This window comes from Juglans microcarpa x Juglans regia, chromosome 1S (assembly GCF_004785595.1).
Source record: "Juglans microcarpa x Juglans regia isolate MS1-56 chromosome 1S, Jm3101_v1.0, whole genome shotgun sequence".
Taxonomy (NCBI): domain Eukaryota; kingdom Viridiplantae; phylum Streptophyta; class Magnoliopsida; order Fagales; family Juglandaceae; genus Juglans; species Juglans microcarpa x Juglans regia.
In genome coordinates, this window is record NC_054595.1 from 15,395,620 (window position 1) to 15,409,629 (window position 14,010).

The following is a 14,010-nucleotide window of genomic DNA, read 5'->3' on the forward strand; positions in this document are numbered from 1 at the left end:
ATCTGATGCATTGTCATCCTGTACCATCTTTGGATGCCTGTTTGAGTGAACTTTTTCGTGAGGAGCAGCGTATTGTAACTCAAGCTACCATGGAACATCGGGCTAATATTAGTGCACCTGTTTTTGTGGCTTATGCAGCACAGGGGAGGAATAAGGGTAGAGACATGCGTACTGCTCAGTGCTTTAGTTGTAAAGCTTTTGGTCATATTGCTCGGGATTGCCCCAAGAAGTTCTGTAACTACTGTAAGAAACAGGGTCATAAAATCTCTGCTTGTCCCATTCGACCTGAAAGGAAGCATGGTACTGCTTATCATGCCTCCACTGGTGCCTCTAGTTCTGCTGCATTGCCTACTGCCTCGCCGGTTGTTCCTATTCCTACTCCTACAGCCTTAGCAAACCCGAATACACTCACTCCTGAAATGGTACAATAGATGATCATTTTTGTTTTTTATGCTTTTGGGCTCTCAGGTAATCATAAATTTTCTTCTATATCATGGTGTTTTGACTCCGAAGCCTTTAACCATATGACAAATATTGTTGTTCCTCTTTCCAATGTCAGAAATTATGATGGAAATCTGAAAATTAACACCGCTAATGGCAGTTCTTTGCCTATCAGTGTTGTTGATGATCTTTCCTCTTCCTTAACTGATGTTTTTGTGTCTCCTAAGCTCTCCACAAATCTTATTTCTGTTGGTCAATTGGTTGATAATAATTGTAATATCTATTTCTCACGTTTGGTTGTGTTGTGCAGGATCAAGTGTCAGGGAAGATGATCGCAAATAAACCTAAAGTGGGATGACTCTTTCCTCTTCACGTTTCTCATTCCACTATTATTCCTAGTTTTCCTTTACTTTCATTTGCATGTAATGTTGTTGGTTCTGGAAATAAGATGTGGCATAGATGTCTAGGCCACCCAAACTCTGATGTACTTCGTATTTTGTTTAATTTTGGATTATTGGGAAATAAAATATGTTCTCCTCTTGATCTTTCTTTTGCTTGTACATCATGCAAACTTGGGAAAAGTAAAGTTCTACATTTTCCTCATCATGCATCTCATGCCTCACAATGTTTCGATATTATTCATAGTGATGTTTAAGGGATTGTACCTGTTGTTTCTCATGCGCATTACAAGTACTTTGTTACTTTTATTAATGACTTTAGTCGCTTTATTTGGGTTTACTTCTTCTAGGCTAAGGTCGAAGTTTTTTCAGTCTTTAAGCGCTTTCTTGCACTTCTTGAGACTCAATTTTCTGCTAGCATTAAGGTCTTGCGTGATTCTAGCGGCGAATATATGTCTAATGAATTTCAGGATTTTCTTCAAAGCAAAGAGATCATCTCTCAGCATTCTTGTCTTTCGACACCACAACAAAATAATGTTGCTGAGAGGAAAAATTGTCACCTTCTTGATGTGGTAAGAACTCTTTTACCTGAATCATTTGTTCCTCCTCGTTTTTGGTGTGAAACACTTTCTACTTCAGTTCATTTGATCAATCACTTACCCTCTCGTACATTAAATTATGTTTCTCCTTTCTTTAATTTGTTTGGTCATTCTCCTTTATATTCTGATCTTCATACATTTGGTTGTGTTTATTTTGTGCATCTCCCTGCTCATGAACGACATAATCTTACTGCTCAGTCTGTTAAGTGTGTTTTTCTTAGTTATGTTATCCCTCAAAAGGGTTATGTTTGTTATGATCCCCATGCTCGTCGTATAGGAATTTCTAGGAATGTGATTTTTCTTGAAAATCAATATTTATTTCCATCTTATGTTGAGCTGCCATCTGCTTCTTTATCTCTTCTGCCTAGTTATTCTGATTCCCCAACAATTGTGGAAAGGTTCAAGCCTAGTTTTGTGTATGAAAGACGTAGTCGACATGAGTCTGGTTCCACTTCCTCTGTGCCCCCTTCTTATCTTGACCCAGCGCCTAATCCTTCTCCTGCTTCCACCACTCTTCGTTGGTCTACTCGTTCTTCTCGACCCCCTAATTCGTATAGTTTCTTCTCTCATGTCTCTCTTGTAGCTACTTTATTCACCATTTCCATTCCCTCTTGCTACAAACAGGTCATGGAACATGAGTGTTGGCAAAATGTAATGCAAGCAGAACTTCAAGCACTTGAGGAGAATCACACTTGGGATATTGTTCATTGTCCTCCTATAGTTAAACCTATTGGGAGTAAATGAGTTTTCTCTATAAAACTTCGTTCTAATGGCTCTTTGGACCGGTACAAAGTTCGCCTTGTAGCTTTGGGTAACAAGCAAGAATACGGGGTTGATTATGAGGGGGCATTTTCTCTTGTTGCCAAAATGACCACGGTTCGAACTATCTTAGCTATTACCACTTCATAGTCGTGGCAACTACATCAAATGGATGTGAAGAATGCCTTTTTTCATGGTGATATTCAGGAAGAGATTTACATGAAACTTTCCTTTGGTATGACTACTTCTTCTCTTCATGATGTTTGTAAACTAAGGCGTTCTTTGTACAAGCTCAAGCAAGCGCCCCGGGCTTGGTTTGAGAAGTTTTGCAGTAAACTTCTTTCCTTCAGTTTCACACAAAGTCAGTATGATTCTTCTCTCTTCTTCCACACGTCTGCGTCGGGTATAGTCATTCTCTTGGTTTATGTGGATGATATTATCATTACTGGCACTGACTATGATTTGATTACTAAGCTTTAGCAGGTGTTACATGCAACTTTCCATATAAAAGATCTTGGCCAGCTCACATACTTCCTAGGATTGGAAGTTCATCATCAGGACAATGGTATTTTCGTGAACCAGCATAAGTCTATTCAAGATCTTATCACTTTGGCTGGTTTGGAGGATACTTCTTCTATTGATACTTCTATGGAGGTAAATGTCAAATACAGGAAAGATGAAGGTGACCTTTTGGATGATCCTACTCTCTATCAGCGCCTGGTTGGGAGTCTTATCTACTTGGCCACTACTCGACCTGATATCTCCTATGTTGTTCATCAGGTCATTCAGTTTATGTCTTTTCCTCAGCATATCCATCTTGCTGCAGTTTGACGCATCATTCGCTATCTTTGAGATTCACCTCATCGTGGGTTGTTCTTTCCTACCGGCTCCTATCTTCAATTCGTTGCCTATAGTGATGCTGATTGGGCTGGGTGTCCGGATACACGTCGATCTACTACGGGTTGGTGTATGTTTTTAGATGATGCCTTAATTTCTTGGAGATGTAAAAAACAAGATCGTGTCTCTATTGAGGCTGAGTATCGTGCTATGTCTACTGCTTGTTCTGAAATTGTATGGCTACACAGTCTTCTTGAGGAGCTTGGGTTTCCTCATACTACTTATATCCCTCTTCATGCTGATAACACTAGTGGTATTCAGATTGTCACCAATCACTTTTTCATGAACGCACCAAGCACATTGAGGTTGATTGTCATTATATTCAAGACACCTTGGAAAGTCGGGTGATATCTCTTCCTCACATCTCTTCTGATCTCCAAGTGGCTGATATCTTCACCAAAGTTGTGACTCAACAGCAACATCAATTTCTTGTTGGCAAATTGTTGCTGGTTGACTTACCACCATCAATATGAGGGGGATGTTACCGTATACAATTTTAAGAATTTATACAATTTAGGTCTCTATTAATATTAGCTGTACAGATTATCTTACCGTGTATGGATGCTGAATATTAGGAATCAGTTAGACTCTGTGTATAGATGAAATTTACGATATAATGAAAGGGGCTGAACTTACAGGGTGAAGTTTTTCCAACAAAGTTCTCTGAGCTTTCTCGGTTTCTTAGCAATTTGACAAGTGTTAGAGGGGCTATGGTGGTTGGGATATTTATGACATTGTTTGGTTTTGGTTTGGGGCGTGGTTGTCTCTTCATGGCTTACAGTAGTGGTCTTGTGCAGAACAATGTTTTCACAATGGTGTTTCCAAGGTCCTCCAATGTTCGATGGTGGTCAGGAGGCTAAATTGAGCGACATAAGTGGTTGTCCGGGTGGTTTGTTACTTTCTCTAATTCGGCTTCCATAAACAAGGGATGACTGGATCATGTCTCATTCAGTTATAGTCTGGAAGATGTAGATGTCTAAGGGTTGGGAGGTACAAAACTGGCAAGGGGCAGTGGCTTCAAGCTGGACAAAGGGCAGCCGTGCGACTTATGGTTAGTTGAGAATCGACATTGTTTATCCATGAGGCAGGGCTAAGGAGTCTCATGGTAGTAGTGATTTATGGTGGTAGATCTGTGTCTAAAGAGCTTGCCACTAGGGGTGTAAGAAAACACCAAGAAACCAATCGAACTGACCAAACTGAATTGGATTAGATTGGACAAAATCGATTTGGTTCACAATCGGTTCAGTAGATTTCGATTCCAAGAAATCGAAATCGATTGAACAATCGATTTCGATTTTCATGATTTGAAAATCGAATTGGACCGAACTGAACCGAACCAATATATATATTTTTAATTTTTATATTATATATTAATACATATTACAAAATTAATATATAACATGAAATTTTAATTAATAATTCCTTGATATAAACTTTAGTTAATATTAAGTTTTTTTTTAATTTAATATTAAGTTATTAATATGCTATTATCTATCCTTATATATTAAGTTGCATACTTACATATATAATATGATAAAAGAGTACACTTTTGGTATATATATATATATATGCATGGATTTTTGAAAATAATATTTTGGGCTCTATATAATTTAGAGTAAAAAAATTTCAGTTGGGTAAGAAAAACCAACTAGCCCAACAAAAAAAGCCAAAACTAAATCGTACCTATAAAACCAAATCGAATCGGACCTAAATCAAAAAAATCGAAAGTTCCAATTTCTTGGATGAATTAGTCTGTATCTATTCTTAGAACTCCAAAACCGACTTAGATCGGTTCGATTCCAAAATATATCTAAAACTGGATCGGACCGAACCGAATCGATTACACCCCTACTTGCCATGATTGGTTATTGCATGAGGAGTAGGGCTGCAAATGAACAGAGCCGCTCATGAATAGTTTGAACTCGACTTGTTATATTCAGTTCGAATTCGGTTCATTTGATAAATGAGTTGTTCACGACCACTAATATTGGTTTGGATATTAAATGAGTCATTCAAACTCGTATAATCTTGACTCAATTTAGGCTTGTGAACAAAATTTACATAAACTCGACTTGCCTCCTTTTGGGCTCGTTATAATACTCATAATTTGTCTATATATATTCTTACATATATTCTTTTATTGTATATATTTTTTGTGTGTTATATATATTATTTCTTATACTTTGTATAAATAATATACTTTGTTAGTTGATGTATAACTAAGTTACCAAAGAATAACGTGAAGTATAATAATTTATTAAGTTCACAAAGAAATTCTCGAGTCAAAAGTTTATAAAGAGTAAGTAACTCTATATAATTAGAGAACTTTCTTATCTAAATTCTATTTTGATTATTTGGCCATATTTAGTATCATATCATGCTAATTGGATACTTTAATATTAAATTAATAACCTAATATGTAATTTTTAAATTCATGATCAATAATTATACTAGGCATTCTTGATGTAAGTCTATTATCAGTGCTTTTCCAAAGACTTCACTTCCCAATACATATGATATCATTTTAATACTATTTGCATAAGTTCTCACCATCACTTGAGTACTATTTATATCATTCCCACTATTAGACTTTCAACTTTTTTCCAAAACTTCACTTCCGAACACATATGACATCACTTAACACTATTTACATCAATTTCCAACTTGCCACCATAAGTCTTTCGACTTTTCTCAACTTAAAATTAATCACAATTTCTTTCTCTTCCTTCCCAAATATAGGACGACGCCCTTCACTCTCAGTTTTTGCTTCAATCGTCTTCTTCTTCATGTGCATTTCTGTTCGAGCTCCAAACTTCTATTGAAAAGTTACAAACACTTACTCCGTAAGTCTTTGACTCTCTACCCCTTTGGTGTTTATATTCTTCTAAATAATCCAAATTTTTTTTTTTCATTCTCTTGTCCAAATCATAGGTTCTATATTGGAAGCAAATTTTGTTACATCACCTCATGCTTGGGTAAGAATCTAACTTGATCTATAAAAAATAAAATAAAATAATAATAATAATAATAATAATTCTCTATTTCTCTAATAGATATTCGATTAAATGCAGCAGAGTTTCATTATACAGTTTTGTGTTAGTGGCTTATATTCTCCTTAAGTTTAATTACTTAATAAAGAATGCACATTTTTGCACAAATTTTAGGTTATAATGTTCATACGATTTACATTTGTTACGTGATCCTATCATTTGCATGATTATAGTTGTGAGCAAGATGCCTTCATAATGTTCACTAGGAGGTTGTGTGCATTATGGGGCTTGCTAGTATATCTAGCAAATTTTAGTAAATTGTTAGTCATACTTTATTTTAAGCATGATTCATTTTGACTTGTTATTCATTGTTGTTACTCATGCTTTTTTCAAATGTTACTCATTGCTGTTATTTATGCTTTCTTTTAAATTGTTACTTATATGAACTTGTTATTCATGATTTCTTTTAAACATGCTCTTTACTACTTGTTTATTGCATAATTTTTTTAGTTGCATTTTTAATACAAAATGAAGTCTAATATTATCACCCGGATAAACAAAACAGAGTATAAAGATGCTTGTCTAAATATCTTCTTTTTAAACATGTATGAAAATGTTACAATTGTAGAATATTTATCTACAAGTCCACTCATAGAAGACATTGATCAGACATAGAACCTACACAAGAAGATGATACCGCAACAACCTTTATAGAGTGTGATAGTGATAGTGGGAACCATGAAAATAACGATATTGGTGGAGAAGAAAACCCAAGTGTCACTCAAGATCTCCAAAAATATGTGTACAAGGAAGCCCAGTAAGAAGAAAAGTTCTATTGTTTGGAAAGATCTCAAAGTAGTGGTTAAGAGTGGTTTAAAGAAAGTTGAATTCAACTGTTGCAGAGACCTATTGTCTATTTCTTCATCAGGTTCTACAACTCAATTCCATAGGCACTTGACAAGTTGTCTTCCACACATAGTAGCTTTTGCAAAGCAAAAAGGTTTTAACTATTGACATGAATGGTCTTTAATGTATGAACACTATGAAAAACTTATCATATAATTCCAAAATGGTAAAAGAACTTGTTTCTCACATGATACTTTATCATGAGTATCCATTTTCAATGACGGAACGTGTTGCGTTTAATAAATTTATGAGAGCTAATTCTCCTTATTGGAAAAAGATCATACTACAACAAGAAATGATTGTGAATTCACTTATAAATTAAGAAAAAGAATCTGAAAATAATATTGAGAAATGTGAATAAAGTTAGCATAACGACATATATGTTGACTTGAGGTAAAAAAATTTCATATATGATTGTTACCTGTCATTTTGATTGGCATTTACAAAAGCGAGTCATAAATTTTTGTAATGTGCCACCCCCACACAGTGAAGTTATTGTTGCTGATACTCTTCAAAATTGTTTCACAGATTGGGAAGTTGAGAACAAAGTGTCTACAATAATAGTGTACAATGCTAGACATAATGATGTAACTTTAAGGGTTTTCAAATATATTTTCACTTTGAAAAAGAAGTTATCTGTTGGGTTTTTCATATGCGTTGTTGCGTACATATAACAAAATTATTGGTCAAAGATGGAGTTAACGAAGGGGTGAAATAATTGTTTATAATAGAAGGTTGTATCAAACAATTTAGTGATATTGCAAAACAGTTGCAATTACCAACAAATAAAGTTATTTTGGATGTTTCCACTCAATCGAATAGCACTTACCTAATGCTAGCAGCAACCTTGGAGTTTAAAGAAGTTTTTCCAATATATGTCTTAAGGTTTTCATTATGTTCCAAGTGTTGAAGATTGGATAAATGTAGAAAATGTCTCATATTTTGGAAATTTTTAATGAGGTGACAAACATTATATCAGGAATTGAGTATCGAACCACTAAGTTATTCATTCCTGACGTATGGAGAATAAAAGATGTGTTGAACAAGAAGTCTCATGACCAAAGTGGTTATATACGAGCAATGGTTGTAAAGATTAATACGAAATTTGAGAAATGTTGGCGAATGTAATGTGCTTATAATAATAGATGCAGTTTTGGATCCAAGGTTCAAAATGATGCTTCTTCAGTTTTTTTCCAGTAATTTATTTAAAACCTAAAGCTACTAAAAACATAGAAACCATATTGAGAATTTTATATGAGTTGTATAATGAATATGCTGAAAATTATAATTTAGCTCAAGTGGAGTCAAGTGGACATTAAAACGCTCGAGAAATGGTTCTTCTTGTGATAGTTCCATCAATGCTATGAGAAAAAATGTGATGAGTGGTAGGTCTAAATTTGAATCATTTGTTTGAAGTGTTGATACCATTCAACTGGTGCAATCTGATTTGGATGTTTACTTAGAGGAATGTGTATATATTTGTAGTGAAGATTCAACTTCACATTTTCGATACCTTGGAGTGGTGGAAGGTCAATGATCTAAGGTACCACATTTTATTTAAGATAGCACGTGATATTTTGTCAATTTCAATTACCACAGTGGCTTTAGAATCTACATTTAGTGCTAGCGGTAGATTAATTAATCCTTATTGTACATTAATGTTCGGTGAAACAGTAGAAATGTTGTTATGTGGAGCTAATTGGTTTCAGGTACTTCATGGTTTGAAAAGCAATCAACTGTAAGTATAATTTTATTTAGTGATTTTTCATTGCCATCTAGAACTTGTCTTAACTTATTGAGAACTTGTCCTAATTAATTTTTCTCTTTCATTTTATAGAGAAAATTATAACCAACTTAAAAGGAGATGTTGCGGCCCTGACGTAAATTGCTGGCAGGTTGTTAGTTTTTGGTATAATCGAAGATATTTATTATTAAATTTTTACTTTGTTATATCTTTCTATTTGGTTCAAGTGTTATTGTTAATGATGTGATGTGTTTTGCATCATAGGTTGACGGGGATTGACTATTGGCTGGATTTTTTTTATTTTTTTGTCAATTGATTTACTATTAGCAACAAAAGGAAGAATACTTTAGTCCTATTGATAGGTTGTTTAAGTAGTGATGTAATTATTTTTTGTGAACAAAACTTGTTGACTAATTGGAGCTGTCTAACTAGGTAAAGGTGCTAGAAATTTGGAATGCTAGTCGATAAATTGTTTTTTTTTTTTTTTTGAAATCTTGGACGTATAGGATAGTTTCATTACTTGAATAGCTGACTGGCTTAAATTACATAAGTATAGGCTGTTTTTGTAAAAGTCTATTTATACAAGATGGAGAAATATGAAGAACATGAAATAATTTTTTGTAGTGTTTTATTTTTGTACTTTGTGCTCAAAGAAATAGTTTGACATGTTGATGTTACTTTTATATTTGTTATTCTTGGCTCTTATAATTAGATTGTTTATTATTTTTATTTATTATTCTTCACATTATTATTCAATCTTTTGTGCTTCAATCATTTTTAGACTAGATGTTTATTATTAGTATTTGTTTTTTTCTCAATACGTTACTCACTCTTAATTAAGATTAGTGGATTTAAATAGTTGAGCCTATCCAAAATATTTATGGTGCATTTTGAGAAAATTAGAATGTGAGTAATTCTTAATATCATGGGAATTTCATTTAAATATCTTTTTATGTACATACATTATAGGATCTTAGAGTAAATTTTCTTCCAACTTCCATTCTCATGCACGAAAGGTAATTTTGATGCATTTTGATGATATGGGTGAGGAGAACATTCAATATGTTCACCACTTTGAGGAGGACGATTGGAAATCGGGTGGCCCGCTGATTTTGAATGGATAATATGTGGAATTTTGTAGAATTTATGGCCTTTTTATGAGGTGACACGCACCATTTCTAGGTCTTTGAATGTAACATCCAATGAATAATGTGAAAGAGTAATTGGATGAAATGTGCGAGAGTGCTGATTCTACTTTATTGATGATGGCATTAAGCATGAAGCTCAAGTATGAGAAGTATTTAGGAGATTTGAGTAAAATCAACATTTTCCTATATGTGGCTATTGTTTTTGACAAGTGGTATAAAATTGCTGGCATGGTGTTTGGCTTGAAAAGCATTAACGAGAAGCGATGGGCGGATCAACTTGTGGCAAGAGTTAAGGACACTCGCAGTAGGTTGTATGATGGGTTCGCCACATTCAAGGGTGATAAAATAACTGTTCCACCATCTACCATATTGCTTCCTCCCGAAGCCCATAGGTCGAAAAATGGTAGGTGGGGTGAGAAGTTTGACAACACTCTCGAATTTTAGAAGAATCTAGACAACCAATCTAACTTGGATAGATACTTTTTGGTGGATATACAATCATATATGGTGCAACTTGATATCTTAGCTTGGTAGAAGTTTAATGTCGTCAAATATTCCGTCCTTAGAGAGATAGCTCACAGTATTTTGGCCATCCATATTTCTACCATAGCCTCAGAGTCCACCTTTAGTAGTGGAAGACACATATTAGATCCATTTTAGGGTTAATTATCTCTTAGTAGTGTGAAAGCTTTGATTTGCACTCCAAGTTGGATCAAAGGGAAATCAATTCATGTCCTGAAGGTGGTAGACTTTGCGGAAAGCTATAAGGAGAACAATGTCGATTAGTTTGGAACAATATTAATCGCTCTTAATTCATTATTTTACTTTTGCTTATAATAGATTATGTTATTTTTATTTTACAAACCTAATTTCAAATTCAATTCTTGTAGGGATAACTTATGGAAAGGAGGCCATCATCTCAATCTAAATCGGCCACAATTTGACTTCGATACACCACCATTTGTTTTTTTTTTTTAATTTTGTTAGTTAATTCTTTCTAATTTTTTACATATGTATATAATGTTAATTCATATTCTCTCTCTCTCTCTCTCTCATGATGTTACTTGTCACTTGTAGTAACGATCTCTTCTTGCTACAAGCCTATGTTCATGTTGTTGATTTTGTTTACTTTTCTTGTAAATGTATTTCAATTCTTGAAACATTGTTATTCATTCAATTTATATGACAATTTGTAATATTTTCATATTAATTTTTAATAGTTTTAAATTAATTTGTAATAGTCTGTAGTAATTGTAAACTTAGAATTATTATTATAGAACATTTAATTTTACGTTTTATGTATTTAATTTTATATAATTTTTATTCAAATGAAGTCCTGGCTTTGAGTAGACTAAAAAAAATGGTATAGAAATAGGTTCTAGGTCCATTGAGGCCCACGAGGGCCGGACGGACCAAAGGGCCAATATGCTCTCTGCATCCAGATAGGGCCCCCCACTGTGGAGGCATGCAAAGGCAGGAGTCAAGGCCGGGGCACCCCCTGCCCGTGGAGGTGGGTGGCATCCCTACTTGTTTTCTTATCAATTAACTTCATAATCTCTTGGAATCCCTTTTCATCGAATCCTAATTATTTCTTTTTAAATGTATTTGCCTGTTGACCTAATCTTAGACATACAACTCTCACAAAATAGACTATAGATCCAAAATGTTTGTTTTTCTAGATTATAGCCCGGCCCAAGTAGGTTACTAATGTTTATATCAACATTTGGGCCGCCTTTATCTTTCCTGTCATGTTTTATTTGATTAAAATTAATTTCATTTTCTTAAACTTTTTGGCCTTTTTATCTTCTAATTTGGCCCAAACTTCCTGGACCTTACTTCTACAACAGAAATACATTATGTTTTTGCCACACAAGATGAACATGTCCAATGTTAAACTTGTGGCCGCTTCCATGTCCTCAGCTTACTATCTCCAATTATTTGATTGTGATCCATTCCATGATCCAACATTATAACATAGCAGTGTGGGAGCACTCCATTACATTTTACTCACTCTTCCTAACTTGTTCTTTGCTTCTAATCATGTATGTGAATGCATGCATTGTCCCTGCAAATCATTGGACAGTGATGAAAAGAATCCTCAAATTTCTTAGAGCCATCTCCTAGCATGGACTTCTTATCACACATTGCTCTTCCACCACATTACAAGCCTTCTTTGATGCCAATTGAGTGAGATGTCTAGACGATAGTTACTCCACAAGCAGCAACCGCCTATTTTTTTGGCAAAGCCTAATTTCTTGGAACTCTTAAAAATAACTTATCGTTGCCCGCTCAAGCACGAAAGCCAAAAATATAGCCATTGCCAATTCCACTACAGAGGTAATGTGGCTTCAATGTCTTCTTAACGAACTGTGTATTTCTCAACCACCAATTTTCTGGTGTGATAACATGGGCTACATACTTGATGACATTAAACTCTGTATTCCAGTTTATGACAAAGCAAGTGGCCAATGATTTCTACTTTGATCATGAAAGAGTCACTCAAGCCAACTTAAAGTCCATTTCATTTCAAGAAAGGATCAACCAACTAACCTTCTCACAAAGATAAATAATATTTACAGTCCAATGGTGTGCAAGTCCTATGCTCTCCTTTTGAAAAAAGTGAGTAAATCTGAAATCCACATAAAAAAATTATTTTTTTAATCATGGACTCTACTTTTTTCAAAAAAAGTGCGCTAAACTTACATACTCTAGAATTGTATCTAGTATTACTCTTCTCACAAAACCATTGGTGGCTCCTAAATTCAACCCACTATATACCAAAATCATGGTCCACACTACTCCCATGAACTTTAGAGGCCATGATAGCGATAATCTTGGCAAAGACCATAGTCACAACTCATCTCCACTCAAATGTCAACACCATGACAAATCCCTTGTCAAATCCCAAAAATCATGTCCAAATAAATTCACCATAACTCAAGTTTCTTTGCATGGCAAGGATATTATGCAACAAACAGGTGCTCCATATGCGTGTTTATTACAACTATCCACTCTAGGTAATTCTACTAGTATATGTTGTATATATTGCAAACCTTATACATGTAATCTGTGTGGTGAGAAACTATTGAATACAATTTGCATTTTTATAGCATGAGCATGGGGACATATATTCGAATTAAGGCCTCAAGTACATGTGCACGAAATTAGATTTATGACCATTCTTGACTTAAAACTCCACCCATGCCGAAAACAACAATCTATCACTCAAGTCAGAGTCATACTTCTTTGAATCATATGCATTGATCTCTCAAACTATTTTGAATATCAATATAAACAATAACTCATTACAATTTTCTGCTATAAGTAAAGTTTAGAAATTGAGTGACAAACTTGGGTGTTATAGTAGCACTACCCATTCTTATATCAAGAGATCATCTATTTTTCCCCTTCCATGCCCACACAAATTGTAATTCTTTTAGAAACAAATTCCAAGTCCTTTCCAAGATGAAATATTTTTTTTGCAATATTTTCGAATTTCCTTTGATTATCTGCATAGAAAATATGTTTAACAAGATGCATGGAATGAAAAAAAAACAATTTCCTCAATCGAATGCTTGGTCCCACATTGTTTTCGTCTTTCAAAGTTATAGATTTATTTTTTCAAATTTCAATCTAGTCATTTGCCTATACTTTGGTGAGAAATAAAAATACAAAAATCAAAGTAATTTTTAAAAAAGTTAAAACAAACATATGTGGACAACTTTTTAACTTTGCCGTCCATATTTACAAATGGATAATGATACACTTACAATTTTTTTACTACTATTTTACAACTCATTTTAAATCAATCAATATAATTATGTCACTTTATTAAAAAGTAATTTTAATTTTACATGACTACCCTTCAGCTTAAGTAGAGTTGTAAAATAGTTTTCGACTAATTGAAAGCTTATCGTTTTCCTTTATAAATCTAAATACAAAAAAAAAAAAAAAAAACTTTTAAAAAATTTTATTAAAACTTTACTATCTACCTTTACAAAATTCAACAAAAAAACACATCTCAAAATTTTTTTCAAAAGAATTCATTGACCAAACATGGTCATATACCCTTTTTGAAATTTCAAGTGTTTTGAGCTAACATCTCAAAGAAGGCTCAAGTATGATCTA